General features: G+C 43.3%; 1 long non-coding RNA gene across 3 annotated transcripts; it reads right to left on the bottom strand.

Moving 5' to 3' along the window:
- Positions 1-12,059: 12,059 nt before the first annotated feature.
- On the bottom strand, positions 12,060-14,351 carry LOC127297185 (uncharacterized). 3 transcript variants are annotated; one of them, XR_007848969.1, is made up of 3 exons: positions 13,798-14,351; positions 13,410-13,595; positions 12,060-12,384 (listed from the first exon to the last, which is right to left on the bottom strand). It is a non-coding gene; the product is annotated as an uncharacterized lncRNA (long non-coding RNA). The 3 variants fall into 3 exon arrangements; XR_007848970.1 differs by having other exon boundaries at positions 13,802-14,351; XR_011744119.1 differs by having other exon boundaries at positions 13,410-14,351.

Raw genomic sequence — 14,351 nt, 5'->3', positions numbered from 1 at the left:
AGCATCAACAACAAGTAGAAATCGATACCGGGAGAGTTTCCCCTATCAAACAATCAAGATCAAACCCAAATTGCTACGGCGGTGACGATGTCCAGCGGTGGAGACGGCGGTGATGATGGTGGAGATGATGATGATGGTGATGGAGATGATGTCCAGCTCGATGACGGTGATGATGGCGTCGATTTCCCCCTCTGGGAGGGAATTTCCCCGGCGGATCTCAGCCCGCCGGAGAGCTCTTTTCTCTCTGGTGTTCTCCGCCCCGCAGAGGCGGCTGTGGCTCTTCGCGAGGTACCCTCTGTGGCTTAGATCTTCGGGACGAAGGGTTTCGCGAAGAAAAGGAGGCGAAAGGGGCTGTGGGGCCCCCACACCACATGGTGGCGCGGCCAGGCCATGGGCCGCGCCGGCCTGTGGTCTGGCCCCACCTTGGGCCTTCTCAGCTCCTCCTTCTGGCTTCCTTCGTCATCTTGAAAAATAGGATTTTTGGTATAATTTCCTTCCACAGTTGATCTTCCGAAATATTGCGTTCTGACGGTGCTTTTTCCAGCAGAATCCTGGCTCCGGTGCTTGATCCTCCAATAATGATGAAACATGCAAAATAGATGAAATAACATAAGTATTGTATCCAAATATGAAATATATCAATGAATAACAGCAAATTATGATACAAAATAGTGATGCAAATTGGACGTATCAACTCCCCCCAAGCTTAGACTTCGCTTGTCCCCAAGCGAGACTGAACTCAGTAAACAGGACCACATGTTTATGGAGTGAAGAGTCGATAAATAAAATACAGACAAGAAGCATCATATTCATTCACACAAGGCATTCTAGTAAACAACTTCCTCATATAACTCAACTTGAAACCAGTATAAGGTAATCACAAATAAAGGTGCATAAGAAATCATAGTTGGTGATGGCAAACTTCGTTCTTGGTCAGAGAACAATTAACAGGTTATATTTATCTATTGAGCAGCGCTCTCATGTTAAAGTTTATATGGCACAACTTGCATACTCAATCATAATAGTCTCCTCGTAATCATTGATAACTTGCAAAGTTATATTCATTCAGATAAAACTTGTACTAAACAAAGAAGAATAAAAGACATGATGAAACAAATCACAATATAATGGTTTGATCACAACTACTCAAATGCTTGCTTGAGATGGAGGGAAATAGGTTTACTGACTCAACATAAAGTAAAAGACAGGCCCTTCGCAGAGGGAAGCAGGGATTAAATCATGTGCTAGAGCTTTTTCAGTTTTGAAATCATATAGAGATAATAAAAGTAATATTTTGAGAGGTGTTTGTTGTTGTCAACGACTGGTAGTGGGTACTCTAACCCCCTTGCCAGACAACCTCCAAAGAGCGGCTCCCATATTATTTTCATTTTATGTGGCACTCCTTCCAACCTTTCTTTCACAAACCATGGCTAACCGAATCCTCGGGTGCCTGCCAACAATCTCATACCATGAAGGAGTGCCTTTTTACTTTAGTTTTATTATGATGACACTCCCCCCAACCTTTGCTTACACAAGCCATGGCTAACCGAATCCTTTGGGTGCCGTCCATCAATCACATACCCTGGAGGAGTGTCTATTTAGTTTAATTAATTTGGGACTGGGAATCCCATTGCCAGCTCTTTTTGCAAAATTATTGGATAAGCGGATGAAGCCACTAGTCCATTGGTGAAAGTTGCCCAACAAGATTGGAAGATAAAACACCACATACTTCCTCATGAGCTATAAAACATTGACACAAATAAGAGATAATAAGTTTTGAATTGTTTAAAGGTAGCACACGAAGTATTTACTTGGGATGGCAGAAAATACCATGTAGTAGGTAGGTATGGTGGACACAAATGACATAGGTTTGGGCTAAGGTTTGGATGCACGAGAAGTATTCCCTCTCAGTACAGGTCTTTGGCTAGCAAGGTTAATTAGCAAGCATAAGAGTTGAGGGAAACAAACAAATATACATGTGATAGAAACAATCATGCATCTTCCTTGTAAGCACAAACAATTTTAACTTCAGAATAATAAGCTATGAGCTAACAAGAAAGAAAGACAATGAAACAACTACATGTATTTCTCTTTTCTATTTAAACCTCAAAGTGCTGCTGCTATTGACCAATGCTAAGTTTGCCAAAACCAAATAGATTTATTCAATGCTCCCAAAGTGATACCAATACTAACAACAAGGTAAATCATATAATAGAGATTGCAAACTAAAATAAGATGTGCAATATGTAAATGATAAGCCTTCTCATTAATACTCCATAACGATAACTCACACCAAGGGATACATAGATAACCAACTAAAGGAGAGATACTTCCAAACTGCAACCCATCTTATATGATAACTTCCCTACTCATGATATGACACTACTTGACAATAAAAAGTAAAAGGTAGTGATGATGTGATACCGCGGCACTCCCCCAAGCTTGGAACAAACCAAGGGGATGCCAATACCGATGATGAATTACTCCTTCGGCGATGGTGGTGATGAATTCCTGACAAGCTTCTCAATAAGCTCCTGAAGCTCATCAATCTTGTATGTGAGATTGCGAATCATCTCCGAATTGTGCTCGACGCGGTTAAGAAGTCTGTCCGACGGCGAGTCCCAACTCTTGGAGTTATTTCCCCACTCTTCACCCTCAGGCTTCCTCCTTCCTGCAGTATTAGAGCGATCTATATCCCAATTGCTAGGCAATGCTGCCTTGGGAGTCCCTTCAATTTGATTATTGAAAATTAGATTGTGGAAGGGATGGTGAATGCCTGATAAAGATGTTTTCGGAGCTAGGTAATGACGTGGAACCGCTCCTCCAGTGCGAATTCTTGCGCTCTTGTTTGCACTAAAAGGGTTGTCCACCACCTTGATGCTTGCGATGGTAGCACGCGGGTGTGCGCGCGAATCTTCCTCCACCTCTTCTTCATCCTCTTCCTTGACGTCCTTGTCCTCCTCTTTCCACCCAAGATCTCGATTATCTTCATCCGGAAACTCCTTGCCCTTGTTCTTGGAGACCATGGTGCTTCTAAACTGAAAACAGATCCTGGCAGAAACAGCTCGAAACAAAACACGTCGAAAGAACGATATACGGACCTCCAGGGGTCCGGGGGATTATATAGCAAAAATTTTCACGACAAAAGGAAAGTACCAGATCGAACCAGAGTCGGAAAGGGGCGACGAGGTGGCCAGACCATAGGGCGGCGCGGGCCCAGGCCAGGCCGCGCCGGCCTATGGTGGCACGCCCTCGTGCGTCTTTTCCACTCCGTTTCGAACTCGTAATTTTTCATATTTCCCAAAAACAGCAAAAATATAGTTCGGAAAGTAAATTGCGAACATTTCATTACCAGTACTGTTACCTATTCAAAGTCGAGTTCTGGCGGACTGTCAATTTGTCCTTTAATGAAAGCCTCCGGTGTTTCCACTTGAATAATATCAACATCTACATTATAGGAATCACCTGAGATATAATGCTTGAGTCTTTGTCCATTCACCACTTGCGTGGCATTGCCTTGGAGAGAGCTAATTTTGATTGCTCCTGAACGATACACCTCCTCGACAACATATGGTCCTTCCCATTTCGAGAGTAATTTCCCTACAAAGAATCTGAGACGAGACCGATACAATAGGACTTTATCCCCAATATTAAATTCTCTTTTGATAATCCTTCTATCATGCCATTTTTTAACTTTTTCTTTAAAGAGTTTAGCATTTTCATAAGCTTCACTTCTCCATTCATCTAGAGAACTCAATTGCAACAACCTCTTATTACCGGCAAGTTTAGGATCTTTATTTAATTCTCTAACAGCCCAATAAGCTTTGTGCTCTAGTTCTAAAGGTAAATGACAAGCTTTCCCATAAACCATTTTATAAGGTGACATTCCCATGGGATTTTTATAAGCAGTTCTATAAGCCCATAGTGCATCCTTCAATTTACTAGCCCAATTCTTTCTAGTTTTATTAACAGTCTTTTGCAAGATAGATTTAATCTCTCTATTTGATAATTCTACTTGCCCACTAGTTTGAGGATGATAAGCGGAAGCAATTCTATGATTAATACCATACCTAGCAAGAGTTTTTCTAAAACCTCCATGAATAAAATGAGAACCTCCATCAGTCATAATATATCTAGGCACTCCAAACCTAGGAAAAATAATGTCTAAAAGCATTCTTAAAGAGGTCTCACCATCAGCACTTTTTGTAGGTATGGCTTCCACCCATTTAGTAACATAATCAACAGCAACAAGTATATGAGTGTTACCTTCTGAAGAGGGAAAAGGTCCCATGAAGTCAAATCCCCAACAATCAAACGGTTCAATAACAAGAGTATAATTCATAGGCATTTCATTACGTCTGGAGATATTACCAACCCTTTGGCATTCATCACAAGATAAAATAAAATTTCTCGCATCCTTGAAGAGAGTTGGCCAATAAAAACCTGATTGTAGAACCTTTTGCGCGGTTCTTTCTCCGGCGTGATGTCCTCCATAAGCACTACCATGACATTTACTCAATATCTCTTGTTGTTCATATTCGGGAACACACCTTCGCAGAATACCATCCACTCCTTCTTTATATAAGTGTGGGTCATCCCAGAAATAATGCCTCAAGTCATAAAAGAATTTCCTCCTTTGCTGAGCTGAAAAGGTTGGAGGCAAGTACTTGGAAACAATAAAGTTAGCATAATCAGCATACCAAGGACTGTCTCGCGAGTTCACCTTTATTACAGCCGATTGTTCATTTGGAAAACTATCATTAACAGGAACAGGATCATAAGCAATATTTTCCAATCTAGACAAATTATCAGCAATAGGATTATCAGCACCTTTCCTATCTACAATATGTAAATCAAATTCTTGCAAAAGAAGTACCCATCTAATAAGCCTCGGCTTAGCATCTTTCTTTGTCATAAGGTATCTAATTGCAGCATGATCAGTATGAATCGTAACTTTTGAATCAATAATATAAGATCTAAATTTATCACAAGCAAAGACTACAGCTAATAATTCTTTTTCAGTTGTAGCATAATTTTTTTGAGCAGCATCAAGAGTTTTACTACCATAATGAATAACATTCAGTTTTTTATCTACCCGCTGTCCAAGAACAGCGCCTACAGCAAAATCACTAGCATCACACATAATTTCAAATGGTAAGTTCCAATCAGGAGGTTCAACTACAGGAGCAGTTGTTAAGGCTTTCTTTAGAGTTTCAAAAGCTTCCTTACAATCATCATCAAAAACAAAAGGTACGTCTTTTTGAAGAAGATTAGTAAGAGGCTTTGAAATCTTGGAGAAATCTTTAATAAATCTCCTATAAAACCCAGCATGACCAAGAACACTACGAATACCTTTAACATCCCTCGGATAGGGCATCTTCTCAATTGCTTCAACTTTAGCTCCATCAACTTCAATACCTCTCTCAGAAATTTTATGTCCCAATACAATTCCTTCATTAACCATAAAGTGGCATTTCTCCCAATTAAGAACAAGGTTAGTTTCTTCACATCTCTGCAAAACTTTATCAAGGTTTCGCAAGCAACTATCAAAAGAATTCCCATAGACGGAAAAATCATCCATGAATACTTCCACAATACTCTCGCAAAAGCCATGAAAAATAGCAGACATGCATCTTTGGAAAGTAGCGGGAGCATTACATAAACCAAAAGGCATACGCCTATAAGCATAAGTTCCATAGGGACAAGTAAAAGTGGTTTTCTCTTGATCTTTAGTTTTAACAGCAATTTGTGAAAACCCAGAATAACCATCAAGAAAGCAAAAATGAGTATTTTTAGACAATCTTTCTAGCATTTGATCAATAAATGGTAAAGGGTAATGATCTTTCTTAGTAACTTTATTAACTTTTCGAAAATCAATGCACATTCTATACCCTACAACTACTCTTTGAGGGATGAGCTCATCATTATCATTAGGCACAACAGTCATTCCTCCTTTCTTGGGAATGCAATGCACAGGACTAACCCATCTACTATCAGCAATAGGATATATAATACCAGCTTCAAGAAATTTTAATACCTCATTCCTTACCACCTCCTTCATCTTCGGAATTAGACGACGCTGATGTTCAACAACAGGCTTTGCATCATCTTCCATATTAATAGCATGTTGGCAAATAGAAGGAGAAATCCCCTTCAAATCATCAAGAGTGTAGCCAATAGCGCCTCGGTGTTTCTTCAATATTTTCAATAGCCTTTCTTCTTCAAACTCTGTAAGCTTAGAACTAATAATAACAGGATATATTTTCTTATCATCAATATGAGCATATTTAAGATTATCAGGCAATGGTTTTAAATCAAAAACAGGATCTTCCTTTGGTGGCGGTGTTGTACCCAAATCTTCCACCGGTAAATCATGCTTGAGAATAGGTTGGCGAAGAAAAATTTCCTCAAGCTCATCTCTTTCTTTCCTAAAAACTTCACTCTCGCTATTCTCCAAATGTTGCTGCAAAGGATTATTAGGAACAAGAACAATAGATGCACACTGCTCCATTTTAAAATCATTACTAGGCAAATCAGCTTTATAAGGAGTTTTTGTAAATTTAGAGAAGTTAAACTCATAAGATTCACCAGCAAATTTAGTCAAAATTTTCTCTTTCTTGCAATCTATAATAGCTCCACAAGTATTTAGAAAAGGTCTACCAAAAATGATAGGACAATAATCACTAGCAGCAGAACCAAGTACCAAAAAGTCAGCAGGATATTTAATCTTACCGCATAAAACTTCCACATCTCGAACAATACCAATTGGAGAAATAGTTTCTCTATTAGCCAGCTGAATAACCACATCAATATCTTCAAGTTCACAAGAACCAATTTCGTGCAAAATCTCCGTATAAAGCTCATAAGGAATAACACTAACACTTGCACCAATATCACATAAACCATAATAGCAATGATCACCAATTCTAACAAATAGCATAGGAACACTAACTTGTTTGGGTTTATTAGGATGTGAAACAATATTAGAAGCATCTTCACAGAAAATAATATGACCATCCTCCACATTTTCAGTCACAAGATCTTTAACTATTGCAACAGCAGGTTCAACTTTTATTTGTTCTTCAGATTCTACAGGTTTCTTTTCACTTTTATGAACCGCACTATTTATAACAGAGTACTCCTTCATTTTAGCAGGGAAAGGAGTTTTTTCAATATAAGCTTCAGGAATAACATGATCAGCAGTTTCAACTACAACACATTTATTAATAGATGAATCAATTTTATCTTTATACGGTTCATGATACTTATCAAAATTCTTCTTAGGCAATTCATAGTGAGAGGCAAAAGCTTTATAAAGATTTGCAACAACTTGAGAATCAAGACCATATGTAGCACTCATATTACGAAATTTATCAGTATCCATAAAAGCTTCAATGCATTTATAATCATAAATTATACCTGATTCTCTATCCTTGTCGTTCTCCCAACCTTCAGTATTTTCTTGGATCCGATCAAGAAGGTCCCTTTTAAACTCTTCTTTGTTGCGTGTAAATGATCCAGAACAAGAAGTATCCAGCAAGGTCTTGTCTTGAAAAGAAAGTCTTGCATAGAAATTATCAATAATAACATTACCAGGAAGCTCATGAATGGGGCATTTGAGCATTAAAGACTTCAATCTCCCCCAAGCTTGGGCAATACTCTCTCCATCATGAGGCCAAAAATTATATATGCGATTCCGATCCTTGTGAATTTCACTTGGAGGATAGAACTTAGAATAAAACCGGGGCACAATATCATTCCATTCAAGAGAATCCCCATTATCCAGTAATTTATACCAATGCGCCGCCTTACCAGACAGCGATATAGAGAATAGTTTCTTCCTCACTTCATCCATAGCAATACCTACACACTTGAATAAACCGCATAATTCATGTAAGAACAATAAATGATCTCCAGGGTGGACAGTTCCATCCCCTTCATAGCGGTTATCCATAACACGTTCAATAATTTTCATAGGTATTTTATATGGTATCACTTCCTCACCTGGTGCCTCATCCACTACCATTGCAGTATTAGTAGATTTCCCAAATAGAAATTGAAGAGAAGATCTCTCCATAATGACTTATAGCAGCAGGCGGAAATAAAATCAGCACAAACAGTAAAGGTTTTCCTTACCAATTCCACTTACCAATAGCGCTTCACTCCCCGGCAACGGCGCCAGAAAATAGTCTTGATGACCCACAAGTATAGGGGGTGTATCGTAGTATTTTCGATAAGTAAGAATGTCGATCCCAACGAGGAACAGAAGGTGTTGACAAGCAGTTTCGATGAAGGATTCACTGTAAATGCTCACAGACAAGTATTCAGGGGGTTTTGATGTAATAGATGAATAAAGTACGAGTAAGTAAAGTGCGAGAGTAACAATTGCAGCGAGTGGCCCAATCCTTTTTAGCGCAAAGGACAAGCCGGGTTGTTTACTTATAATGACCAAACGTTCTCGAGGACACACGGGATTTTAGTCTAGTGCTTTCGCTACATACGGCTAAATAATCTTCATTGTTATGATAAGTGTTGTGTGGGTGAACCTATGCTAATGTACCGCCCTTCCTAGGACTAATACATACTTGTGATTATACCCCTTGCAAGCATCCGCAACTACAAGAAAGTAATTAAGAATAAATCTAACCACAGCCTTAAACTCTGAGATCCTGCTATCCCTCCTGCATCGATATACCAACGGGGGTTTAGGTTTCTGTCACTCCGGCAACCCCGCAATCGGCAAACGAGTACAAGATGCATTCCCCTAGGCCCATAAAGTGAAGGGTCATGTAGTCGACGTTCACATGACACCACTAGAAGAATAACACCACAACTTAAATATCATAACATTGAATATTACTCAACCATAGTTCACTACTAACATTTAGACTTCACCCATGTCCTCAAGAACTAAACGAACTACTCACGAGACATCATATGGAACATGATCAGAGGTGATATGATGATGAATAACAATCTGAACATAAACTTGGTTCAATGGTTTCACTCAATAGCATCAACAACAAGTAGAAATCGATACCGGGAGAGTTTCCCCTATCAAACAATCAAGATCAAACCCAAATTGCTACGGCGGTGACGATGTCCAGCGGTGGAGACGGCGGTGATGATGGTGGAGATGATGATGATGGTGATGGAGATGATGTCCAGCTCGATGACGGTGACGATGGCGTCGATTTCCCCCTCCGGGAGGGAATTTCCCCGGCGGATCTCAGCCCGCCGGAGAGCTCTTTTCTCTCTGGTGTTCTCCGCCCCGCAGAGGCGGCTGTGGCTCTTCGCGAGGTACCCTCTGTGGCTTAGATCTTCGGGGCGAATGGTTTCGCGAAGAAAAGGAGCCGAAAGGGGCTGTGGGGCCCCCACACCACATGGTGGCGCGGCCAGGCCATGGGCCGCGCCGGCCTGTGGTCTGGCCCCACCTTGGGCCTTCTCAGCTCCTCCTTCTGGCTTCCTTCGTCATCTTGAAAAATAGGATTTTTGGTATAATTTCCTTCCACAGTTGATCTTCCGAAATATTGCGTTCTGACGGTGCTTTTTCCAGCAGAATCCTGGCTCCGGTGCTTGATCCTCCAATAATGATGAAACATGCAAAATAGATGAAATAACATAAGTATTGTATCCAAATATGAAATATATCAATGAATAACAGCAAATTATGATACAAAATAGTGATGCAAATTGGACGTATCAGGCACCTATCTTAGGATTATGTCGTACCCCACCAACAAAATTTTCAGTACTTAGGACATCATTCAGTGCCTCGACGCCATACGTTTTGTCCGAGAAATGCTCTATAAGCACCTACCCTAAGATAATGTCGTACCCCCCGTTGATAGGTCATTCGGCACCTAGACGCACTATTTTGGTGATTGAATTGATCTACAAGTACCTAGAGCGATGCAAGACGCACCTTCAGTATAATTATATTGGTACCTCGGATGTTTTCCAACGCACCTCGCCAGGGCCACAGGCTCTATCGGTGAAATAGATCCGTCGTACACCGGTACCTACCTTAGGATTATCGGTACCTATTATAATGCGGCACATGGTACAACTTAAGGCTATCGGCACATGGTACAACTCCGTAAACACGTGCGACCCTTAAACAAATTTACAAGGTACCGAGAAAATTCTCACCCGACTTCCGTTATAAGGCTACCGGTTTTAAGTTCTATCAGTAAACCGGAACACTTGTATATCCGCCCCTACCTTAGGTCTATGTCGTACTCCGCTACCAGATCATCCGGTACTTAGGATTTACAATCTTCAAAATTTTATACAAGCACCTACATCTAGGTAAGCCGTACCTTCATTATAGGTCTCAAGCCGTATCTCTTCTGTGTTTTCATATGGTCTGACTGACTAACTGGGTACCACAGGGAGGATGAGTATCTACCTCACATCTTTTTTTCGATAAAGGGAATATATTAATATCGAGAGATACCAATTACACCTAGCCTCTGCAACAACGCACCACCCTAATGGCACTACGGATGCACACAGCCAAAAAAATGAAAAGAAAACTAAGAAACAAAAGCCCCGCTACAGTATCACGGACCTAACAACAGCGATACATCCACCACCATGACAACACCTGAATTGCAGACTCTCCAAAAAACGACGCCTCCAAGAAGGGAACAGTGCTCCAACACCGTCGTCGCCCGATCAAAGATCTTAGGTTTTCACCCTGAAGATAGTCCCCACTCTCAAAACAATGCCTCCACCAAGGTCACTCTCAAAACAATGCCTCTACCTTGGATTTTCACCCTGAAAGGTAGGACTCTGCGCTTCACATGTGTTGTCGCCCCCACTTTCATACCGCTGCTGTGAAGCCCGGACACCAAGCAAGCCCCTCAACAGCGCGGAGACTTGAACCTCCCTTAGCTAGTCCTCCCCTCCGGCCTTCATGAAATTCTCTTCTTCCGACTTTCATCATGGATCCATAGTCACTTGATGTCAACACAGAAAAAGAGCTTCGCGCCGCTCCCTCCAGAACCAAACGGTCGGAATAAACGCATGGGTGCGCACGACCGAATACCTCTGATCCAGCAAACTCCAGGCAAAGCACTGTTACATTCGCCGGCTAAGCCTTCCGGAACTCAACCCTCCGGCCAGATCACGAGTCCAGGCCTCCGGTAGGTCCTCCTCTTCACGCAAGAGAGGCCCTAGGACCGCCGCCTTTATCCAGGCCGGACCCCCACGTCGGCGACCATCCCGGGCTGGCCAACCCAACCCTCCACCGGCGACACCATCGCCGGCTTCCATGCACCTCCATCTCATCGCCGGCTGGCGATGATAGATCAGAAATCCACCACCACCAACCGCAGGCCTACCCTCTCCGGCGAAGAAGAGGCCACCTCCTCCGTCAAACCCAAGGGTGCTGCCCCGGACGCCCTCGTGTCGCGGAAGATGCCCGAGATCGCCTCCACGCACCAACGAGAGGTGGGGGTGGATGGCATGGCGCAGACCGAGGGTCTGGCCGCCGCCCACCACCAACCCCTGCCGGAGTGCTGCGGGAAGCCGACGAGAAGAGGGAGACCGCAGCGCCGCCCATCCCACCCGCGCCGACCGGTCCGCTAGGGGACAACCGACGGGAGGAGGGCCGCCGCCGCCGTCGCCCATCCCACGCGCGTCTGCTCCGCCAAGCATCGAGGAGGTGGAGATCCGGCCGCCGAACTGCACGCGGCGACGAGGAAGGGCCCCCGCCGCCGCCACGCCCCGAGGGACTTTGCCCCCGGCGGCGCTACCAGCGGCGGCGGCGGCGGAGGGCGGGCTGCGGGAGGGTTAGGGTTGGGGGCGGAGGGTCCGCTTGATCTGGGTCTCTCACTTTCATCTACCTCACATCTACAGGATCAAAACAAAGAGGACTCTGCACTAGTGTCATTCGATCTTCTCGTGAATTGAAATGAGCGCATGTTGGGCCACAAATTGTGAAGAAAAGAACGCAGCTTCAGGCAAACTGATTTCAAGCTTTCTTTTGATCTGTGATTGCAAGTTTTAACTGAACCAAAGCAAATGAATAAGAAAAAGGAAGAACAACGAGCTTAGACAAACGCCTATTCAGATTTCATTGAACCAATGTTTACAGCATCGCACCAAGCAAGTTCAGCAATAGATGGAAGAAGCGCTAACCACTAACCACAATTTACAGTCACCTCGTCAAAAGCGGGTTGCGGCTGCTCGCTACAGCGATAACCACAATAACTCTGAATTCTTAATATTGCTTAAACATTAGATCACAATGAAGCTGTACTCTGGATTGTTAACCATTACATCGTAGCTAAATGTGAAGGAATGCAGCTCCTTAAGCTTCTTCCTTGGCCTAGCAACAGCATGAGCTTCTTCAGGGCGTTGCTCCTCCTTGTAGATCTGCAATAGAAGAAACCAGAAAGAGCTTCTTCAGGACGTATGTTCAAAGTTCAAACATAAACAGATTCACAAGGTCAACAGTTGCTGCAGGAAAGAAAGAGGCCAAAAAACTACAATAAAATGGAGTTTAATCTGTGATAAGTAGCTCATAGGTGCTGAGTAGTCTAATGGAGCTCAATGATTATATATAATAATCTAGGGATCCTATTTTACTCAGGTTATGACTACAAACCTTGAGCTGCTAAACATGAATAAACACACTCCTTCCAAGTTATCTGAATCTAGAGACCTAAACAAAAACCTGACTTTTTTCCTACAATTTCCCTATGGGACTAATTTGCTAGACCGATGCAAATCACTTGTGACACTGGTGCTATGCAAGCTTGATTCAGTTATGGTGCCGGTTCATTTTCTTGGATAGTTCATGTATACAAGTAAATGAAAAAACAATCCCCATGGGACTCATATTGACTTACAAGATGATGTACATATAGAAACTCCTTAATTAACATAGGGCATCTCCATCATATTTTTTAATTGATCATACATCGTTGTTGATCATCTACTCTAACTTCGAAAGACTAAAAGTGCTCTTAAGTTTCAGTTTGAAGACATGGTCCGTTTTAAGGCATGGTGTTGTTGTTTCTGAAACACTTCTCCCCAACTCCCAAAACTAATGAGACAAAAGATCCGTAGCTGATTAAAAACAGCATAATAACTATGAACAAGAATCCCTTCTAACTAGCATGCTGATTACACAACAATTCGGTGGATTAGATGGATGCACCATGTGCCTGCAGGCTTGGAAATTGCATAGCTCTGAACAGCTTCGCCATGAACATACAATATTCAGAAAAAGTAAACCGGAGCCAGAAAATTGCAACTACAGATAGCACAAACTAACTGACTATCTGCACAAATTGGAGGACACATTTCCATGGCTCTGCATGACAAAGAGGTCTTGCAAATCGGCCGGAGAAATGCAAAATCATTACAAATCTGAAAGGGCAAAAACAACGACTTACACTTAGGTTCCTGCAGCACTTGAGAGAGATCAGCAAATCCCAGGCCATTCTCATCTACCACGGTGGAGAGAGACCAACATATCTGTCTGCCAACCACCACTTTTCCTGCGTTCAAGACGATGCTGCCCTGCAATTCTACTGTCTATCTAACAAATTGAACAGGCAGCAGTGCCATCCACAAGTAGCCTGCAAGAACCACAGAAGAATCTAGTGTCAAAATTGAAGCACACAGAAAAGACCTCCGGACGGAAGATGATTTAATCCCCGGAGATCAAAATGGAGAGAATAGCATGCGTAAGTATTATCAGGAAAAAAGAAGGTAAGGCCATCTTCGATCTAATTTCAATTCCCCAATAGCAAGCTGCTAGAGAAGGATGAACGGGGGGACCTACTATATATCCCTGCCGGTCTGGCTACTGACGCCGACAAGGCCTGCCGCTGAACCCCACCTCTCGCGCCACCAACAGCTGCTTTGACGCGCATCCATCCCCTGTCGACGCAGGGACAGAGCGGCGGCCTCACGCCGGAGGGGGAGGAGCAGGGGTGGAGGTGTTGTGCCCTCAGGTTGACGTGGAGGACTTGCGCTCGATGCAGGGAACAGCGGGGCGCCGGCGGCCGCCAGGAAGTGGAGGGCTCCTCCGGCAGGTCTTCGGGGATGGATGCGTGGGGTAGGAGGGGCGGAGCGGCAGGCCGACACTGCAATAAGCGGGGCGCCGCCGGCCACCGGGATGTGCAGGTACCCGTGGCAGATCATGGGAGTGTGGGATGGAGGAAGGGGGAGGGTGGAGGGCGTGGGATGCGGGGAGGAAAGAGCCACGGTGACTGGGGCGATATCTGCGCTTCCAAGAGAGAAAAGCCAAACCCAACGGCTCCACTCTTCATGGCGCAGACCGCTGCCGGACTGACAGAGAGACCGACCGGGTGTAGGCATCGGGGCACTAA

The sequence above is a fragment of the Lolium perenne genome, chromosome 4, assembly GCF_019359855.2.
Source record: "Lolium perenne isolate Kyuss_39 chromosome 4, Kyuss_2.0, whole genome shotgun sequence".
Taxonomy (NCBI): Eukaryota; Viridiplantae; Streptophyta; class Magnoliopsida; order Poales; family Poaceae; genus Lolium; species Lolium perenne.
Note: the sequence above shows the minus strand (reverse complement) of the source record. Positions and strands in the feature narration are given on the sequence as shown.